This window comes from Panthera tigris, chromosome D4 (genome assembly GCF_018350195.1).
Source record: "Panthera tigris isolate Pti1 chromosome D4, P.tigris_Pti1_mat1.1, whole genome shotgun sequence".
In the NCBI taxonomy this organism is placed as follows: domain Eukaryota; kingdom Metazoa; phylum Chordata; class Mammalia; order Carnivora; family Felidae; genus Panthera; species Panthera tigris.
The window spans coordinates 8716974-8735478 of NC_056672.1; the positions used below are offsets into that span (position 1 = coordinate 8716974).

General features: G+C 41.9%; 1 long non-coding RNA gene across 1 annotated transcript in view; it reads left to right on the forward strand.

The window, feature by feature from the left end:
* Positions 1-17412, forward strand: part of LOC107180740 — a 95850-nt gene extending 78438 nt beyond the window's left edge. Inside the window, exon 3 of the long non-coding RNA XR_001511494.2 lies at positions 17008-17412. This is a non-coding gene — a long non-coding RNA (uncharacterized LOC107180740). The remainder of the gene's footprint in view (positions 1-17007) is intronic.
* Positions 17413-18505: the final 1093 nt, after the last annotated feature.

Consider the following 18505-nt stretch of genomic DNA (forward strand, 5'->3'; position numbering starts at 1 on the left):
TCTAAGCTCCTACCATGTCTTGACCCCCACTATTTTAAAGACCCAGTTCAATTACTTTGTCTGTGGATGTTGCTATAGTATGATGTGTATACAGTGCAGTCCTTGCCCTCAGGGAAGGTATAATCTTGACAAGGAACAAAAGACATCTCTATAGGAAGAAACAACAGATGACCTTGTGTTATGTGTCGGCCTTAATGACTTACATGAGAAGGCCACGGGAGCTCAGGGAAAGGAGAAACCCCTAGAACCCTCATGACCTTTCCATGGAGGGTGAGCTGGGCTCTACAGGATGTGTGATAGAATAGGATAGAAAATGCTGCAGGTGGCGGATCAGATCAAAGAACTTAAATAAGAAATTCTGGGGGAAAAAATCCTGTTCAAAGTCGTCATGGAAAAGTAGCTTTTGAAATTATTTTCCACTCACGCTAAAGTCATGTATGAGTGATTGGGTGATTCTTAGGCATCCTTTGAAAAATCTTTAAATATTGAAACGCCTTCAAAACTGTGTGATGTGATGGCATTTTCAACCTCACTTTACATATTTGGTCTTGCTGGTCCATAAACTTGAGCTTCCCTAGAAATGACCCTGTCATTCCCTGCAAACAAGCTGTGTTATTTCAGATGCTACCACCAGACAAACGGTTGAAAACTGAGCAATAAATGATAGCCAGAAAGCTTTTGAGCAATTACATGCATGTCTTACAGTGACAGTTCATGATGGATGCGTGATTAGATGCTCTTCCCAAGGGAGGATGTCACTGTCCTTTTGGCTAGACTGAGGTCTCTGGAATAAGGTAGGAAATTGAAGGTATTCTGTGAAACCAATGACCTGGATGTGGGTTGTTAACTCTGTGGCTGATTTTCCTGTGCTGCCACACCATGCTGGAAGCCAGTGCTGGGGATCACCGTGCCTCTCTGGTGTCTATTGTCAAAACATAGGAGTAGGGAGGAGTGTTTAATTTGGAGTCAAGTCTGAGTTAGAAGCCTCTCTTTGATCCTCTTTGGCTATTTGATCTTAGGTAAAAAAAATTCAACTTGGTGAGTTTTGCCTTCCACATCTGTAAATTAGGAAGAAGAATGCCATGTGTTAAGAGGCTGTTGGAATAAATTAGGGGAAAGTGCACAGCAAACTGTCTCACAATGTAGCTATTTCATGCCCGAGTATCTGTCAGCTGCCCTACTGTGTGAGCTACTGTGCTCGACCAGGTTATACAATTCGCTGAGGGACACAGTAGATGCTTCCACATGTGATCTTGTGCTTATCACAGAGACGAGAGAATCCCATCATTTTCTTTCTTGCTCGTCTTAATTTTCATTTTTCAATTGCCACTCCTAAAATTCCGGCACTTGGCCCACAGAATATTTGTATTCATCCTACATATGGCCCACATGACGCACTTGGCTCTGCTCCAAAGGTGGAAGTTGAAATAAGTAAATGGTCTCTTTATTTGCTTTCTAACTAAGCTCCATTTCCTTTCCTCTCTCTTACATCCTGGAGCCCTCATCCTAGACACATGGCAGAAAATGTACATGAAATAACAAGTCATTACTTGCAAAGCACATTTTTTTCCTCTTCAAGGCCTTATTAGCAACTGATAATCTTAAAATGTCATCTCCTCAGCAGGCTCCTCGTTGGGTATTCTTTGACCCCATTCTCTTGAGCACCCTAGCCTCTCATTGGTAAGCTGTCTGCTAAAAACCTTAGGAAAAAAACATCTCAAGGGACCCTTGCAAACTACTAGCTCCCGCTACTCAGAAAACTGGTCCGAGGTCAGATTATGTCCTCTGAAAATAATAATAGCCTTTTACAATTTCTGCTTCTCTTGTCATCTAACCATAGTAGGAATATGTTTGACATGAACTACATACTAATCATTTTTATTATTTCAGAGGCTTTATGACAACAGCTCTCCCTGGCCCCCCCCAAGATTCCCCAACTCCCAACCATCTAAAAATAACGTCTTCACTGTATCCTTGAAGATGAAACAAATGCTAGCATACACATTTTCCCTTGGCTCTCCGCCCCACCCCCACCACTGCTGAAAGTCGGAAGATAGCATGGCCTCTCACAGGAACTCTTGTCTCTTTGAATTCAAGAGCTTTAAAAGTCTTCTCTTAGCTCAGACAATTAGAAGGACAATTAAGCACTTTCTTCTTCTTTCCTGAAATTAAGAAACAAAACCCACCAAATCACGGTCTGTGCTTTTAATTTGGTAAACCAACTTTGAGCGATTAGCAGCCTTGGAAACAAATGTAAATACTGAACGTCTGCGTGCCAAATTTAACTGGGAATTTGAAAGTAAATAGTGAAGATACCAGAGCAGTCAAAATAAATGAAATAGCACCCGTGGATCACATTCAAACTTTTATTTTAAGCAAAAATTGATCAAGCAGTTCATGGCAGATTGGAAGCAATGAACCCAAAATGGAAATGTGGTCCCCCCGTGGCTCAGTCAGCTCAGCCGCCATAACAAAATGCCACAGGCTGGGGAGCTTCAACAGCAGACATTTATTTCTCAGAGTTCTGGAGGCTCAGAAGTCCAAGATCAAGGTTGGTTGACTTGGTTCCTGGTAAGAGCCTGCTTCCTGGCTTGTAGCCTCCTGTCTTCTCACATGGCTTGTTCTCTATGTGCATGTGAGGGGAGAGAGGGGAGAGAGAAAGAGAGAGAGAGAGAGTGAGCAAGCGAGAGCACACAAGCTTTGTGGTATCCTATAAGAATACTAATTCCATCATGGGAGCCCCATCCTCATGACCTTATCTAAACCTAATGATCTCCCAAGGGCCCCACTTCCTCATAATGTTACATTGTTGGTTAGGATTTCAGCATATGTATTGTAGGGGGACAGTTTTCATTCCACAGCACCCTCTAAAGTCACATAGAGCAGCAACAGCCAAAGAAAGTATAAATAAGGCCTTCAATGGGGAGTGATCAAAGAAAAAACTATTACAACATTTTATTTTTAAGAGAGACCATTTATTTATGGAGCATGTCACTTTTTGGAGGTCATTGGCTCCTGAGGGCATCTTGATTGCTAATGTTCATAGTAGTGAGTCTGATTCATTAAGAAAAGTATGAAGGGTCTTCAGAGAGTTCTACTTAAGAAGAAAGAAGGTACAGTACTCTATTTTAGAATGATTTTTGTCAGTATACTTTAAATATTGGCTTGTCTACAGGTGGCAATCAATCATGTGAAATACCCATTAACGTGAAATGGTTTTTTATTGATGTATAATTGACATATAATATTATGTTAGCTTCAGATACATAACATAGTGATTGAATATTTATATATTATGAAATGATTATCATGAGTCTAGTTATCATCTGTCACCATACCAAGTCTTTACATTATTATTGACTGTATGCTCTGTATTGTATGTTACATCCCCATGTGTTCTGTATTTTCTAACTGGAAGATTCTACCTCTTAGTCCTCTTTACCTATTTTGTCCAGCCACCTCCCCTCTGGCAACCATCAATTTGTTCTCTGTATGTAGGACTCTCTTTCTGTTTTGTTTCATTGGTTCATTTGTTTTGTTTTTTAGATTCCACATATGACTGAAATCCTATGGTATGTGTCTTCCTCTGTCTGACACGTCACTTAATATAATACTCTCCAGGTCTGTCCATGTTGTTACAAATGATAAGATTGTATTCTTTTTTTATGGCTTAGTAGTATTCCATGGTGTGTGTGTGTGTGTGTGTGTGTGTGTATACACACATACACATATATATGTATATACATACACACACACACACACACACACACACACACACACACACACACACAACTTATTTATCCATTCATCAATCTGTGGGCATTTAGGTTACTTCCACATCTTGGCTCCTGTAAGTGATACTGCAGTGAACATAGGGGTGCATGTATCTTTACGAATCAGTCTCTTTGTTTGCTTTTCATAAATACCCAGAAGTGGAATTGCTGCGTCACATGGTAGTTTTATTTTTGACTTTTTAAGAAACCTCCATACTGGTTTCCACAGTGGCTGCACCAGTTGACATTCCCACCAACAGTGCACAAGGGTTCCCTTTTCTCCACATCCTCACCGACACTGGCAATTGCTTGTCTTTTTTGGTAATAGTCATTCCGACCCATGTGAGGTGGTATCCCACTGTGGTTTTGATTTTCATTTCCCTAATGATGAATAATGTTGAGTATCTTTTTATGTGCCTGTTGACCATCTGTATGTTCTCTTTGGGGAAAAAATTGTTTATTAAGGACCTCTGCCTAGTTTTTAATTGGATTGTTTTTTATTGAGTTGTATGAGTTCTTTATTATTTTGGATGGTAACCCTGTATCGGATATGTTATATATAAACGTCTTTTCCCATTCAGTAGGCTGCCTTTTCATTCCATTGATGGTTTCCTTTGCTATGGGAAAGCTTTTTAGTTTGATGCAGTCCCATTTGTTTATATTTGCTTTTGTTGCCCTTGCCTGAGGAGACAGAATCAAAAATTGACTTTGAGATTGCTTTTGTACATGGTCTAAGAAAGTGGTCCAGTTTCATTTTTTTGCATGTTGCTGTCCACTTGTCCCAACACCATTTGTTGAAGAGACTGTCTTTTCCTCATTATATATTCTTGCCTCCTTTGTTGTAGATTAATTGACCAAATGAGCGTGGGTTTATTCCTGGCCTCTTTATTGTGTTCTATGTGTTTGTTTTTTTGTGCCAATACCATTTTAATCACTATAGCTTGGTAGTATAATTTGAAATCTGGGGTTGTGATACTTTCTCAAGATTGCTTTGGCTCTTTGGGATCTTTTGTGGTTCCAGACAAATTTTAGGATTCTTTGTTCTAGTTCTGTAAAAAATACCATTGGTATTTTGATGGAGATGGAATGGTCTGTCTTCTAAAACCTGATAAGTCTCACATATTAACAAACATTTTTAAAAAGTATGTTCTAGGGTGTCAGTAGCATGAGCATGCCATTTTCAAGGAAGAATTTCATTTTTTAAAAAAATTTCTAATGTTTATTTTTGCGAGAGAGAGTGAGCGAGCAGGGGAGGGGCAGAGAGAGAGGGAGACAGAGGATCCCAAGCAGGATCGAACTCATGAACCGTGAGCTCATGACCTGAGCTGAAGTCAGATGGCCAGTCGACTGAACCACCCAGGCACCCGGAGGAAAAATTCCTTTCAAACTGAATTATGCAAGAGCTAACACAATTAGCATTGATATTTCAGTCATTGAAAACAACCCATCATGTTCTCCACTACTTTGCACCATGGTTAAAAAAAAATTTATCACAATGCCTTCTTATCCAAGCATGTCTGTGCATTCATGACAAGTCTTAGTGTCCTTTAATTTAAAGGTGATACTGCAAACCGGGGGTTAGATAGAATAGAGAACTTATGTTTGACCACAGTTCTTAGACCTGAGCCAAAAAACAATAATTTGCTGATTTGTCTGCCCTTTGTCTTAGTGCCTTCTCTCCTGTTAATAGCCACCTCCTGGACTCAATAGCCAAATTTCCCTTCTTACCCCCTGCCATACTTACCAAGTAATCAACATTCATCACCACAATGAGGCTTATCTTGCCAAAAGTCCAGGATACTTGAAGTCATTTGGCTATAGTTTCTTACATCAATCCCTACAGTAGAGCTGGCTTGGCCAATGGGAACATAATAATTAACATCCCTTGGCAAAGGCTCCCCATTCTCTGGATGGTGTTTATAAAGACACAGGCAGCTTCTGACTCCATAATTTTCTTTTTATATATGTCTTCATGTTGGAGAAACCTCCATTTGGCTGACACATCCCTTCTTTGGCCATATGAAAAGTTTTGAAGTCTGGTCTCATCTTGCTGGCAGTGGTACTGGATTGTCTTGTTAAGGTGACACAGCAGATCTTGGTTATGAAGGATTCTGCCTTGATTTTAGAGTTTATGCCTGGGTGTAATCTTTTTCGTTCTGATCTGTGTTCTTGAGGAGGATGCCACCCTGTAGTATTCCCAAATCAACATGACTGAATAATACCGTGTACCACTTACTTAATCTCATGTCTACATCTAACCTGTTAGCAAATCCCAATGGCTCCACCTCAAAAATGTATCCTCCACCCCTATCACTCTAGCCCAGGTCTCTACTCTTAGGCACCTACGCACTACCATGATCTCCAGACCATTCTCCCCGATTCCAGTCTCATCTACTGGTCTTTGTCAATACAGCAGTGATTCTCGGAACGCAGACATACTCCTATCCCTGTCCTGCAAGGCCCTACGTGATAAAAAGCCACCTTTTTGACCTCCTTTTCTACCATCTTCCCCTTGCTCATTCTGCTTCATCTACACTGGCCTCTGTATGCTACTTCCAACATCCTCGTCCTGCCTCAGGGCTCCTGCACCAGCTGTTCCCTCTACTATGTGCGTGTCTCAGTCCCATACTCCATCCCGAGCTCTGTGCCTATGTCTTTGCACTGGAAAAGCCCTGCCTGACCACCTTGTCTGAAATAAGAGGCTCCGGGAGTGTATCACTAGTTGTGTCTCCTTGCCCTACTCATGTGTATGAGTGTTAATTTTTTTTGGCTGTCTCGCCCCGCAATAAAATATGAGCCCCTTCAGGGCTTGCTTACAGTTATATCCTGAGATCCTAGAATGATGCTGGGTACCTAGTGTGGCCCCACTCAGTATTTGTTGACTACTGGACAGAATGATTCTTATGGGATCCTTACAGTACTGGTAATTCTGATGTTGTTACATACGGGTGTTCTGATGTAAATAAACTGCAACACAAGCTTGGTACCTTGCTTAAAGAATCTGGTCACTATGGGGCTGAGTTTTGCATTTGGGCCTTTATGACCCTTGGTGCAGTGTTCATGGTACCATACTTTTTTTTTTTTTTAATGTTTTATTTATTTTTGAGAGAGTGTGAGTGGGGGAGGAGCAGAGAGAGAGAGAGGGACAGAGGATCTGAACAGGCTCTGTGGTGACAGCAGAGAATCCGATGCGGGGCCACAACTCAAGAACCATGAGATCCTGACCTGAGCTGAAGTTGGACGTTCAACCAACTGAGCCACCCAGGCATCCCTATCATATCATACTTTTAACTCCATTTGGCGATGGGAAACCATGTGGCACTGTTAGTTGAGTGCTGGGTGGTGACATTCCAGGACTTGGCATTGATGTTCAGTGCCAGGGCAGAATTACTACATTATCGCTGCTTTTGTGTGTGTGTTTTTTTTTTAACGCTTATTTATTTTTGAGACAGAGAGAGACAGAGCATGAACAGGGGAGGGGCAGAGAGAGAGGGAGACACAGAATCGGAAACAGGCTCCAGGCTCTGAGCTGTCAGCACAAAGCCCGACGCGGGGCTCGAACTCATGGACCGTGAGATCATGACCTGAGCCGAAGTCGGACGCTTCACCGACCAAGCCACCCAGGCGCCCCCTTTTTTTTTTTCAATTAATTTTTTTTAATGTTTATTTATTTTTGAGACAGAGAGAGACAGAGCATGAACAGGGGAGGGGCAGAGAGAGAGGGAGACACAGAATCTGAAACAGGCTCCAGGCTCTGAGCTGTCAGCACAGAGCCCGACGCGGGGCTCGAACTCACGGACCGCGAGATCATGACCTGAGCCGAAGTCAGACGCCCAACCAACCCAGCCACCCAGGCGCCCCATTATCACTGCTTTTGTAGAAGATGAATGTCATTTCTTAAGGAGCTAAGCTGTTACCATCTGCATATCTGTCATTCAAGGCCCTTCAATCTCAGGGGCACCTGGGTGGCTCAGCCGGTTGCATGTTGGACTCTGGCTTTCGGCTCAAGTCATGATCTCACAGTCTGCGAGTTCCAGTCCTGCATCAGGCTCTGTGCTGCCAGTGCAGAACCTGCTTGGGATTCTCTCTCTCTCCCCCTCCTCTCTCTGTCTCTCCTCTGCTCATGCATGTGCGCTCTCTCATGCTCTCTCTCAAAATAAATAAATAAACTTCAAAAAAAAAATAAGACCTTTCAGTCTGAATCTGGAGATTATGGGGTTTAGTTTTCTGTTTTCTTGACCACTGTGTTCTGAATTAACAGGGAGAAAACTTGCTGATTAGTCTTTGGGTTGAGTGGCCATTACTGATGTCCTCACCCCATCGTAGATAGAGAAGCAGGTCATAACAGGAACTAGAGTGCATGCAGTCTGGGTCCACAGCTGCAAGACAGGAAGTTAACCAGATCAGAATCATTCATTCAGGGATCTGAGTCAAAGAGCCAGCCACGGGTCCAAGATACGGTATGTTAGATGTTAGATTTTCAGCAACAGGGCCTTTTATTGATGGATTACGGGCCACCAGAGGAATGGCTGGTTGGTATTAGACGAGGAGGGCCCTGAAGAATAGCCGAGTACCCACATTTTCCTCTGGACGATGCTACTTGGACCAGGGCAAAGGCCAGATCACGAGTCAAGCTGACCCTGCCAGGTATGTGCCTCTTGAATATGCTGCCTCAGCAGTGATGGAAGTCAAGAGGGCACCATGCATCGCTGCTGGTGTATGTATCAGTGGGGTTGGTGCCTGAGTCAGCAATGCTGACTGTGTCACAGGTGATGCCATTTGGTTTTTGTTTATGCAGAAGTACGTTTCTGAAGACTGTTAGCTCCTGTTTTAATGTAGATGGCTGCACACACAAGTCTGTTAAACTCCAGGAAGTAAGTGGTTGTACCTAAATGTGGTTTTAAAAAGTTTAAGGGTACAATGGGCTCAACATGAGTCAGCATATGGGAATATTGCTTACGGGGCCAATATTATTCTGGAACTTGAAAACAGGAACCTAGCATGAGGTTCTTTTTCCTGTATGCATTATTTTAACCATGTATTTTTAGAACATGTACTAAATCCCAGGTAATGTGTTATATGCTGGCAACATACAGATAACACATTCCAGTCATTTCTCAAGGAGCTCAGGATCTAGTGGCTTCTCTGTGGGCCACAGCTAGACTCTTGTGTTCAGCTTTCAAGGATTCTGAAAGGAGAAATAAAAACTCGAGATAAATGAAAAAGAAATCGATGAATTAGAAGGTGACTTCATTACCAGTTAGAGGAGAGAGACAAAAAATATAGCTTCTAGTTCCGCTCCCATCACACGTAGTGAGGGGGTCTATTCAGTGAGAGAGGTGATATTGACATAGAATACATATGAAGACCTTCCCTTCTTGACCTTGAAACGATGAAAATACTTGCATATATATGATGCATATATGTTATGTGTGTGTATATTTGTGTCCCCCTCCCCCAATCAAATCCCTATGTTGAAGTCTTGACCTCTAGTGTCTCAGAATGTTACTATGTTTAGAGGTAGGGTGCTTTAAAAAGGTAATTAAGTTAAATGAGGTCATTGGGCCGGGCCCTAATCCAATATGACTGGTGTCCTTATAAAAGAAGATGAGCTCACTGGCAGGCACAGAGGGGAAGACCATGTGCAGACACAGGGCAGGACAGCCATCTAGAAGCCAAAAAGGGGCCTCAGAAGAAATGCACCCTGTTGACACTTTGATCTCAGATTTCTAGCTACCAGGACTATGAGGATATGCCTTTGTATTGTTTAAGCACCCCATGCCCCCCACCCCGCCCCGCCATGGTGCGTTATTATGGCAACCCTTGTGAAATAGTACAAATATACATACACAATTGGAAGACTCCAGCCCTAAAGATTTTGAGAACTCACATCTGCACATATTTATCAGGGCACGTTTCGAAAGAAATATTCTCAGGTTCTGGGTCACGCTGGGCTTGTTATGCCCAATGGTTGGGTGAGAAATAATGCTGCCTGGATACTCTAGCTACGTGGATGCCAAGTGCTTTGTGTGCCTCTATGCGTTCATTTACTTGGCGAACATTTTCTAAGTTCCTGCTATGTACCAGCCATTGAACTAGGTACAGGAGATAGAAGAATGATTGGTACAGGAATCTGTCCTCAAGGAACTAGTTACGGATGGTCATTGCTACAGTGTGAGAAGGCTTGGGACAAATACTTGAACAGGGCGCCTGACATGGGAGGGTGGTGGCTCTGGCTCTGGATCCCCACAGTCCCTGGACTACATGTAGTCTTTTCCTTATTTATTTCTCCTATTTTATTTAAAAATTTTTTAAATGTTTATTTACTTTAGAGAGAGAGAGCGAGAGCGAGAGCATGAGTGGGGGAGGGGCAGAGAGAGGGAGACACAGACTCCAAAGCAGGCCCCAGGCTCTGAGCTGTCAGCACAGAGCCAACGTGGGGCTCGATCTCATGAGGCGTGAGATCGTGACCTGAGCCGAAATGACTCAACTGACTGAGCCATCCAGGTACCCCTCCTATTTTAAAGTCTTTCTTGTTGACCTTCTCCAGTTCTTTTCTTGCTTTTGTTTGTTGGTTTGTTTTTTTGTTTTTGTTTTGTTTTTCCCTAAATGAGTATTGGATATCCACACAAGATCTGTAGTGGTTTACTGAGGCTCCCATTAGGCTCCCTGGAAATCATTCAGAGAACTTGATGCAGTAAATGAAACTCTGTGTTAACTCTGACCTGGAGTGTTATCATCTGTCTGACTCAATTCCAGAGGAGAACCACCTCCTGTAACCTCTTCCCCTGTATTTCAGGCCATAAATAGGTTCTGGGGCCCTGCCAAGTTGGGTCACTGTGGCTTGTAAGGGACTGTCAGTTCCTCACAAATATTGCACAGCTGCAAAATTACGAGGCTACCCCAAGGTGACCCATAAAATCGGCCCTTCTTAAAAAGGGAATTTTAGAAATGTCACCTGCTGGCTATCACTATAATGCAACTATGAGCTCTCCTCTCAGCTGACTGCCTAGGAGAGTCCTCAGAGGAACAAATGGAAAACCTAGCACTTTGATCTGCCCGGGACAAGTACTGGGAGGCAGCTAGAGAAGAATTTTTAGGGGATATTTTAAATCCAGGACAGTGATTAAAATATAAATGATGCTTGCTAGCTACTTGTATTTTGCCAAGGCTCTCCAAACAGACCAAGACTATCTGTATGCATGTGTGTTTGAGTGTGAATAGAGAGACAGAGATTGAGAGAGAAACTGAGGGAGTCTGATTGGCTGGGACCCACCCACAGGGTGGAGACAGATCTGTTTCACTTAAAGTCTACTGATTATAAATGTTAATCACATGTGCAAAATGTTTAGGCTAGTGTTGGACCAAACAACTGGGCACCATAACCAGCCAAGTCAACACATAAGATGACCCATTATAGGGGTACCTGTGTGGCTCAGTTGGTTGAGTGCCTGACTTGATTTTGGCTCAGATTATGATCCCAGGGCAGTGGAATCAAGCCCTGCATAGATCTCTGTACTAAGCATGGAGCCTGTTTAAGATTCTGTCTCTTTCTCTTTCTCTCTTTCTCTCTCTTTCTCCCCTTCTCCCCCTTTCCCATTTCTGCTCTCTCCTCCTCTCTCCTACTCATATTCTCTCTCTAAAATAAAAAAAATTAACCATCATACTACCTTTAACTGAAAGAATCTAAATTTTTCATGCTATTAAATATTAATGAAAGTAACTAGTAGTCACACACAAAAAATTTCTAAACCTCATATTTATCTCTGATTGGACGCTTTCAGTCTTGGGGTTTAGAGCCACTGCTTCCCTAGGCAGGCGAGTCTGTCTTCAGATGACTCTTAGTTGCCAAGTCTTTGTTTGACTTCTTTGAGTTCCACTTCCTATCACTGTAACTGTCACGCTTTAAATGCTGTTGTTCTTCTCTCTGGAACAACACGGAAGCAGGACAAAGACCGATTTGCCTTAGATAATGTCCAAAATATGTTCTACAGGATATTCATTTCATGTAATGCTCAGCATGGGGGTGGAGGAAAGTGAAGTTTCTGTGCTCAAATACGTTTGGAAACATTGTTTATAATTTCTTCCTTTAGAAGACTTATCATGGCTCATATTAAAGGCTTTGGAATTCTGCAGCAAAGAAACCAGCTAAGCTAAACTTTAACTTAGCATTTCCCAGATACTTGACCTTGGGAAACCCTCTCCTTCCTTTCTATTACATTCCTTTACATTCCTATGAATGTAAATTGAAAAGTTCTGCAAAAGTCTCTGACAGCATCAATGTTAGCCTTTCATTGAGTTGCTCTGTCCCCCTGGTTGCTCTGCACCAAAGTTTTTTTTGTTTTTTTTTTTTTTTTTAATGTTTAGTTTTGAGAGAGAGAGAGCACGAGTGGGGAAGGGGCAGAGAGAGAGGGAGACACAGAATCCAAAGCAGGCTCTAGGCTCTGAGTTGTCAGTATAGAGCCCGACGCTGGGCGTGAACTCATGAACCATGAGATTGTGACCTGAGTTGAAGTCGGACACTTAACCAACTGAGCCGCCCAGGCACCCCTGAACCAAAGTTACATCAGCCAGCTGTGTTGTGGAACACATCCTCCAAACCCTCCTCTACCTCCACTCCTTACTGGCTTAAAATAATATCCATTAATTATTTCTCCCAAGTCTATGGTTCTCTAGGTGATTGTGCTGATCTGGGTTGGTCTTGATTGATCGTAGCTGAGCTTGTTTATGCATCTGCAGTGTTGGGTAGGGCGGAGGCTAGCTGGTCTAGCCTACCCTTGCCCGGAATGACTCCGTGTTATTCCATGTGCCTCTTATCATTCTACTGGACTAGGCTGGGATATTCTCATTGCAGTGGCAGGGATTGAAGGCAAGAAATGGAAACATGTAAGCAAACACTTTTCCACGTCTCTTCTTGCATCAAGTTTCCTAAAATTCTCTTGGCCAAAGTGTGATGCTTGGGTGCTACAAAGTTACAGGGGAATGGGCAAGGATATGGGGTGGCCATTATTTGAGGCCATGGGTTATATTCATCTAATGCCATGATCAAATTGCAAATCTGAGAAATGGTGTCAAGGTAGCTGCATTCGATTGCCATCGGGAGGGTGCAAGGAGTGTAGATACCTCATAATTCCTCAGAGTCCACCCCCTCAGGGTAGGGCTAGGTGCCCATGTTTTTAGAAGCTACTCTGGTAATACAGATGATAAGCCAAGGTTGAAAATCCCCCAGTCTAGATCCCTTTTCTGTTTAACAATATTAAGTGCTTATAAGGATAAGTTTCACAAGGGATATAGGAAGACGTTTAAATGGACAGCAACATGTGGAAGAATGAAACTGGACCACTTTCTTATACCATATACAAAAATAAATTAAAAGTGGATGAAAGACCTACATGTGAGACAGGAAACCATCAGAATCCTAGAGGAGAAAACAGACAGCAACCTCTTTGACCTTTGCTACAGCAACTTCTTACTAGAATATGTCTCTGGAAACAAGGTAAATAAAAACAAAAATGAACTATTGGGACCTCATTAAGATAAAAAGCTTTTGCACAGTGAAGGAAACAGTCAACAAAACTAAAAGGCAACCGACAGAATGGAAGACGTTTGCAAATGACAGATAAAGGGTTTGTATGCAAAATCTGTAAAGAACTTCCCACACTCAATACCCAAAAAGCAAATCATCCAGTGAAGAAATAGGCAGAAGACATGGATAGACACTTTTCCAAAGAAGACATCCAGATGGCTAACAGACACATGAAAAGATGCTCAATATCACTCATCATCAGAGAAATACAAATCAAAACCACAATGAGATACCACCTCACACCAGTCAGAATGGCTAAAATTAACAAAAGATGCGGAGAAAGGGGAATACTTTTGTACTGTTGGTGGGAATGCAAACTGGTGCAGCCACTCTGGAAAACAGTTTGGAGGTTCTTCAAAAAATTAAAAATAGAACTACCTTATGGCCCTGCAATTGCGCTACTAGGTACTTATCCACAGGATACAAAAATGCCAATTCAAAAGGGCAATGCATCCTAATGTTTTTAGCAGTACTATCAACAGTAGCCAAATTATGGAAAGAGCCCAAATGTCCATCTACTGATGAATGGATAAAGAAGATGTGGCATGTGTGTATATATACACATATCTGCCACATGTGCAATGGAACATTACTCGGCGATGAAAAAGAATGAAATCTTGCCATTTGCAACAACATGGGTGGAACTAGAGTGTATTGTGCCATGTGAAATAAGTTAGAGAAAGACAAGTATCATGATTTCACTCATGTGGAATTTAAGAAACAAAACAGATACACATAGGGGAAGGGGAGGAAAAATAATATAAAAACAGAGAGGGAGGCAAACCATAAGAGACTCTGAAATACAGAGAACAAACTGAGGGGGGTTGCTGGAGGGGAGGTGGGTGGGGGATGGGCTAAATGGGTGATGGGCATTAAGGAGGGCCCTTGTTGGGATGAGCACTGGGTGTTACATGTAAGTGATGAATCACTGGGTTCTACTCCAGAGACCAATACTACACTGTATATTAAATAACTTGAATTTACGTAAATAAAAAATAATTATAAAGAGGTTCAAGTTGAAGATGTTGGTGCTTCTTCCCATTGGGCTCCCAGTGTCAGGCCCGTAAGAATGAAACGTGATTAGTTACATGGCACGAGGTCAGCATTCAGTGTAACTGCTGCCATGATTCTTCCTTGGCCTAAAGCCTGTTCTGGCCCTTGGGATTCCTGCACTTAGATCATTTTCTTAAACTGCATCTGACATGTTATATTCTGTGCATGCCCCACCCTCAGTCAGGGCACAGCTGGGGGAGAGGGACTGAGCCAAGAGTAGTGCAAATTTAGTCAGACTTAAAAGGGGCTAGGAATAGATGATTTTTTTTCCCAGAAGACTGGGGATGTCAGGGTAGTCAATGGAATTACTGTTGTAAGGGGGTTGAAACATAAAAAAACCCACAAAACCTATTTGTCCCAAAGATATTTATATACTGTTATGAATAGTAACATATGGGCATTACTGAAGTTGTCATATCGAATTATTTGTGTGTATGTATGCATTTGTATATAATCTCAGTCAAGAGATAGTGAATATATGACTAACATCTTGTTGAAGTTCATATTATTTTTCACATTCTGAAGTTGGGAGCTATGTTCGTTGGCTCAGGTCGCCATGACATAATACCTCAGATTGGCTTATACATGGACATTTTTCTTTTCTTTTCCTTTAAAATTTTGTTTTTAGTGTTCATTGAGAGAGAGAGAGAGAGAGAGAGAGAAACAAGCAGAGAGGGAGACACAGAATCCAAAGCGGGCTCCAGGCTCTGAGCTGTCAGCATAGAGCCTGATGTGGGGCTTGAACCCACGAACCATGAGGTCATGACCTGAGCTGAAGTTGGATAACCAACTGAGCTACCCAGGTGCCCCGGCATTTATTTTCTCTTAGTTGTCGGGGCTGGAAGTCCTTGGCCAGCGTGGTTGGGTTTCTGTTAAGGGTCCTCTTTCTGGTTTGCAAATGGCTGCTTTCTTGCTCTGTCCTCACCTGTCCTCTTCTCTGTATGTGCACTGAGAGAGAGAGAGAGAGAGAGAGAGAACGAGGACAGCTCTAGTCACTCTTCCTCTTCTTAGAAGGACATCAGGTCTGTCAGATCAGGACCCCACAGTCACGATCTCATTTAACCTTATTTACGTGCTTAAAGGGCCTATCTCTAAATATAGTCACATGGGGGGTTTAGGCTTCAGCATATGCATTTTGGAGAAACACAGTTCAGTTTATAAGAGGAACCATTGTGTACAACTGCTGAAAACAATAAAACGCCCTCACTCCTTACCACTGGCATTGGGTTCTCCTTCCAGACATAATGAGGCCTCAGAAGCTTCCCTCAGTCTTGAGAGTGGTGTCTACCGAACATTTTTGGACTGTATTGATCCGTGGCAGCTCCAAAGATCCCTTGGCCTCCCTACTTCCTGGGGTCCAAATAGATTATATAAAGCAATGGGGCCCAAAATAGGTGGATTGTATACTTATTTAAAATCAAATGACAAGCTTATATATAGATTTTATATTGTAGAAAATTGCAGTATGAGCTTAAATGATCAAATCTTCTGCTTAACTTGATCATATGTTGCAATTAAAAAAACAAAATTTCTTCACATCAGTAATGAATATACTGCTGTACGAACATAGATTTTACATCTTCTTTAGCAATAAAGGCATGCTTGATTAATATCTGAATTGCAATGCCTTCCTGTCTCAGTATAGCTATTAGAATATTTTAGTCTCCTAATCTGCATAGGCGCTTCACTAGAAGTTAAGAAGGCAAATGTTAATGACATAGAGGTGAACAGTGAGAGTTCTAAAGCGAGAGTCAGTAAACTATGGCCCATAAGCTAAATCATGCATGCTGCCCATTTTTATAAATAAAGTTTTATTGGAACACAGCCATGCCTATTTGTTGACATAGCAACCATGGCTGCGTTCAGGCTATAACAGCACAGTTCAATGGAAAATGGCTTACAAAGCCAAAAATAGGTACCATCTAGCCCTTGACAGAAAAAGTTTGCTGACCCTCAATCTAAGGTAAAGATCCTTGAGTTCAAATTCCTAACTGCAATTTCTAGCTGTGTGACCTCAGGCAAGTTATCTAGCCTCTCTGTACCTTAGTTTTTTGACTGTGAAATGAGGGCAATAATAATACCTGCCTCAAAGGGGTGTTAAGAGCAGTAAATGAGCTTATAAACATCTTGGCATAGGGTCTGGACTAACATAAACACAGTATTTATTAGCCAAACACTCCACAATAAACGAAACTCATAATGAAGATGCTAAACCAAGAGCAATTGATGATTAAAAAGGAATTAACAATAATTAAATTAACAATAATTAATAATTAAATGAACAATAACTGAAAACCTGACCAACTCACATCTGTAGGGGTGAGGATCCTCCCTAAATATCCTTTCTAAAAATTTACAAGAATTCTATTTCTATGAGGCATGCCCAGTGGGAGCTTTGGAACGTTGGCAAGCATTGACGGGCACTAAGCCATGTTAGGAGAATATAGAATAAATAAATAGACCAAGTTTAGTTTATTAATAACAAATTGAGTAACCCTTAATAATGCATTTAGTAATTTACCAGTAAATAGTCTCTAGCCATTCATAAAAATAGAAGTCCATGGAATTGAACTGGGTATGTGGTTCTGTTCACAGCCTACCGGATCATCCGTCTCACCTTGACCCTTTCCCGACTGGATGGGCAGCCATCTGTTTCTCAGAGTAAATGAAATCAAGTCATGGATCCAACCCCTAGTCATACTGCCAATTTAATTTTCTCCTATGGCCACAGGATGTACACCTTACCATGGAGGCAATTGACTGCCGGGAAAATGGAGTGGTGATATGACCTTAGCCCTGCTGGAAAATACATCCCAGTGATGAGTGGTGGGTAGGTAACATCACATTTTGTTAATAGAAGTCTACAATCTCAGAGAGGTGTAGGGGAGGTTACTCCCCAGTCTACCTTGGGGGTTATATGAGAGTGTTGGCAGTGTTTTCCATGAGGACTTAGTTTCGTGGAATAGCAGTCATCAAGGATAAAGTGGCTGTTTAATTAGGAGTAGGAAGTGTGAATAAAAAGTTTCTTGTCTAATCTGCTGGTTGTTTGTATCCTTGTCGCTGTCAGAAGTCTCTTCACAGAATTTCGAAATCATTGCACAGGTAATGATTAACCTCAGAGGCAGGACTGGAAAAGAGCCATTGATGGTGATGGAGTGGCGCGGCCAGATCCAGTCACCACAGTGAACTCGAAGTAGAGGTTCTTTTTCAGATATTTGACAGATGAAATTAATTATCCTATGGATAGTTCTTGTTCAAAACGCTCCCCAACAGATATCTGGTGCGTCCTTTCTTCTGACGCTCCTTTTGCAACTAATCTGGTCCGTGAGAATTTTGGTGATGCCTCTTCTCTGATTTCTTCCTCTCCTGTGTTTTTATTTCTTCAAGTTCTGCTGCTGCCTCCAGATCTCACTTCTGTGTTCTCCACCTTCTCCCATTGATTTGATCATTTTTCATTTCTGTCCTTCAAGACTCCTTGCAAACCCAACCTAACTTGGATTAAGTGAAATTGAGATGTCTACACCCATCGTTTTTCCCGGGTCCGAAATCACTAGATGATGTATTATGGAAAAGACAGGAGAACATAAAATAATGTATATGTGAATTTACAGCTCTTGTTTACCCTGCTTGGGTTTTAAAATAACATTGCCTGGGATGCCTGGGTGGTTGAGTCAGTTAAGCATCTGACTCTTGCTTTTGGCTCAGGTCACCATCTCACGGTTCATGGGATCAAGCCCTGTGTCAGCCTCACAGTGCATTGATAGTTCAGAGCCTGCTTGGGATTCTCTTTCTCTCCTTCTCTCTGCCCCTCCCCTGCTCACTTTCTCTCTCTCAAAATACATAAAGAAACATTAAATAAAACAACACATTTCCTGATTATGGAAGAAATGCTTGTCCATTTTAGGAAATTTGGCAAAATAAGGGATGTTTCCTTTATTAACAGGAAAAGATAATCACCCATAATCCTACTCTGCAGGGTAGACACTTAATATTTTGTTGTGTTTCTTTTCTGTCTTCTTTTGTAGTCTATGTAGAGTGCTTACTATGTACTAGATACTGTGCTAAACATTTTACATGACAACCCTATGAAGTA